General features: G+C 45.1%; 1 pseudogene; it reads right to left on the reverse strand.

Moving 5' to 3' along the window:
- Positions 1 to 2,114: 2,114 nt before the first annotated feature.
- Positions 2,115 to 3,175, reverse strand: LOC121476431 (annotated as a pseudogene).
- Between the last annotated feature and the right edge of the window lie 1,051 nt (positions 3,176 to 4,226).

Consider the following 4,226-nt stretch of genomic DNA (forward strand, 5'->3'; position numbering starts at 1 on the left):
TTTAAGAAGTTCTTCTCAAAGACCTGGGGGGAGATTTGAAACTAGATCAATAGAGCAGAGTCATAAAATGTGGCATTTAATACTCTAAAGACTTCTCTTTTGTATGCATTTTCTTCTTTCTTTCTAACAAAAAGACCTGCCCTTTTGCATTTCTTTTTGTTGTTGTTCTTAGCAATATATCACAGGGAAAGACTAGATTTCATTTCCTAGTCACCTTATATCTGGAGACGGTCAATGAGACACAAAGGTGAACTGTTAGGTAGTTTACTGGGGAATCCATGAATGGATACAGTTACAGAGTATGTAGATTATTACATTTGTGTCTCTCTTCCCTCTACTTTCTGCCTGACATGTATGTGATGACTAGAACTCCACCAACCACTCTGTGTCCTTGAGGATAAAAGTCTCTTGCTAAGAACTATGGATAGAAAGATAGAAAAAGTGGCATTCCTGCTAAATTTGTGAGGTCAAAAACACTCTCTAGCCTATTCATCATCTGGACTTTTTTTTTTAAACATGAGACAATAAATTTGCACATTTTTAAGCCACTGTAATTGGGCCTCCATTACTACCAGTTAAAGACAATCCCTAACTCATAAGGTCAGGAAGATCATTCTAGACCGAGAGAACCGTGGAAGCAAATGTGTGCTGTGAATGTGCATGGCATACTTGGAGAACAAGCTCAGGACAGCAGGACAGTGAGATGTGGAGAGCAATGCCGAAGGAGGTAAGGCAGGGCCAAGAAGGCTGGCCCTGCCAGAGGAGGAAACAGGAGGAATTTTCTTAGAAAGATGGAAGGTTCTTAGTATTCTAGTGTGTCTTTTTCTATAGAGACCTTTAACTCAGAGGGCCTCAAGATGACTCTCTCCCTGCTAGCATCTCATTCGTTCACCCATTCCACAAGTCAGAACACGAGACACAATTTCACGCCGTGTCCCCAAAGCCCATAAGTGACCAGATCTCAACAAATCATCTCTTAAAACTTGCCCATATGCCCCTTTACCCACTTCTGTCACCAGGACCCAAATCCCTCTTCAATTCTCCAGTTAAAGTGCTGACAGCTTCTCCATCATCTCCTTGCTGCCAAAATGAAGGCTTCCTCTCCATGCCCCTCACTGTAGCTGGAGTGACGTCTAAAAAGGCAAAATTGATGTCAGCATGGCATAAAGCCTTGTTTGCACCTTTCCATTCCAAATAGTCCCCTGAGTGTTCTACAGGATTCAAATGGATGTTGAGGGGTGAAGAAAGAAATATTTGTGTGTTTTAGGGATTTTTGGAAAATGCTGGAATTAAAGTAAATTAAACAGCTTTACTTTTTAGCAGATTTAATATCCTGATGTGCAACATGTCCCAGGACAAAGGCTTGTTCACAGTTACATGTCTTTGGCACATGTCCTAAGGAGCCCCTTGTGAGAACTGGGGATTGTAGCCCAACCTCATGAAGGCCAGGCTCCATAGCCGCGGAGGCCTCTATAGTCTTGCCTCTGTTGGCACTGCCAAGCTCCTCCCAAGCCCCTACTAGGATCCTCAGCATACTGCAAAGCAAACTCACACTTGTCCTTTGATTCTGCTGTTCCTCTGCTTGAAATGTCCATCTTTCATATGTTGAAACTCTTCTCTTGAAAGAACGAACCCAAAAGTCATTTCCTGTAACAAAAATGTCCTAGATCCATACCTCACAGTTTCAAGCAGAAAATTGTAGCTTCCTCTTTTACACTTAAATATTATGTGTATCTTTACTAGACAATCGCTATATTATTATTATTTTTTTCCTATGGGTCACTGAGGCCTTTTTATTCTGCACATAAAACCACTGGGGATCTTGCCTGTGGACACCTTGAGATTATTACGTAGACAGACCTGGCTCCAGACACTTGCTGGAAGTGAGGTGAGAAAGCAATGATTTAGACCAATCACATGTTTACAGAGCTAGGGTTCCCAGCAGGATTCCAGATGGTCAAGTCTGGCTTCTGTAGCAATTCTAAGGAAGCTTTGAGAACATCACAGGGAGGGGAGAGGGCAGCTAACTAGCACAGGTCCTGCCACTTTGGGCTGGGGGTCTCGAGCTGCCCCAGGGAGCAGAGGTCTAACAGCCGACTCAGGACCACAGGGTAGGCCACCTGGACCTTACTTGGAGAGGGGGTTTCTGAAGCTTCTGCCGGCGAACTTGGCCTTGCTACCCAGTTCCTCTTCAATTCTGAGGATCTGGTTGTCCTTGGCCAAGCACTCGGATCTGCATGGTGCACCCGTCTTGATCTGCCCAGTGCAGAGTCCCACCACCAGGTCAGCGATGAAGGTATCTTCGATCTCCCCAGAGCGATGCAACACCATGACGCCCCACCCATTGGACTGGGCCAGCTTGCACGCCTCAAGAGACTGGGTCACAGAGCCAATCTGGTTCACTTTAAGCAGGAGGCAGTTGCACGATTTCTCGCCCACAGCCTCAGAAATCTTTGGGTTGCTTTGGGTTGGTCACGGTGAGATCGTCCCCCACCACCTGGATTCCAGCGCTGGCAGTGAACTTCTGCCAAGCTTCCCAGTCATCCTGGTGGAAGGGGTCTTCCATAGACACCAGTGGGTAGCCCCTGATGAAGGACTTGTAGAGGTCAGCCAGCCGGTCAGGCGTGATGTACCTTCTGGGGTCATCAGGGGACTTGAAGTCCAGGTCACACTTCCCAGACCTGAAGAACTCGGAAGCAGCTACATCCATGCGGTGACCACCTTATCAGTGTAGCCGGCCTCCCCGATGGCATTCTTCAGCAGTTCCAGAGCTTCTTTGTTCGCCAGGATATTAGGAGCAAATCCACCTTCATCACCCACATTGGTGGCATCTTTTCCGTATTTCTCCTTGATGACATTCTTCAGGTCGTGATAAACCTCTGCTCCGATGTGCATGGCCTCCTTGAAGTTAGCTGCACCAACGGGAAGGATCATGAACTCCTGCACGGCCAGCTTGTTGCCAGCATGGGAACCACCGTGGATGACACTGAAAGTCGGAACTGGCAGGATAACTTCAGAAGTGCCAGCCAAGCCAGCAATGTGGCGGTACGGGGGCACCCCCTGTCTCGACAGCCCCCGCCTTGCAGACAGCCAGGGACACTCCCAGCATGGCGTTTGCACCAAATTTAGATTTATTCTCTGTCCCGTCCATCTCGACCATCAGTCTTTTCCTGCTCCACAACGTTCACTTTCTTGCTAATCAGGGCAGGTGCAAGAGTTAGGTTTAGACTAGCATGCTTGCTTCTATGTTGAGAGTGGGGACATCCTGAAGCTGAGGATTGTTTATCATCTATTTATCCATCCAACCATGCATCCATCCATCTACCTATTTATCTTTGCATCCATCTATCAACAAAGATAGTTCTACCTAGTACTCAAATCAAACATTTTGAATTAAAAAAAAAAAGTGGTTTACGTGTTAATTTAACAAAAACCTATTTGTATTACAAATTCAGGTTATGGTGGAACTGTACCTATGTGTAATAGCAATCTATCAGTATATATTTATAAAATCAGTTTGTTTGTTTGTTTGTTTATATTATTTGGTCAATACTTTAAGCAAAAATGAAGGGGATAAAGTTTTTTATGGGACCAAAATATATCAATGTCCTCATCTCAATACTCAATTGTTTACTTAGCAACATGCTTACTTTAGGTGTCTCATTCCTTGTGGGGCTGTCATTTGCTCATGTTTGCACCTTTGTGCCCATCACTGTGTCTGGGGATAAAAGGCATTTATACAGTGTTGTTCTCTGGTCTTCTGAACTTAATCTTTCTTCCCTTCCTAAGCTATGTCTATAAGTCGAATTGTCAGGAATCCCTTTCCTGCTATTATAGTCCAAACTCTCACTTTCTTTTCTCTAAAATAGATTTTATTTATTTATTCATGAGAGACAGACAGAGAGAGAGAGGCACAGAGACATAGGCAGAGGGAGAAGCAGGCTCCATGCAGGGAGCCTGACGTGGGACTCGATCCTGGGTCTCCAGGATCATGCCCTGGGCTGAAGGTGGCGCTAAACCGCTGAGCCACCTGGGCTGCCCCCAATTCCCACTTTCTGAGGGCTCTTTCTATGCACTACCATTTTTAAGTTGTATTTAGATTCCAGCTTTGCAACCTGATAAGAAATACAAGAAGACGTTGGTAAAGACTTTGCTATAGACTAAATGTTTGCACCCCCCGCCATTCATATATTGAAATCTTTGCCCCCAATGTGATGGTATTTGGA

The sequence above is a fragment of the Vulpes lagopus genome, chromosome 15 (genome assembly GCF_018345385.1).
Source record: "Vulpes lagopus strain Blue_001 chromosome 15, ASM1834538v1, whole genome shotgun sequence".
In the NCBI taxonomy this organism is placed as follows: Eukaryota; Metazoa; Chordata; class Mammalia; order Carnivora; family Canidae; genus Vulpes; species Vulpes lagopus.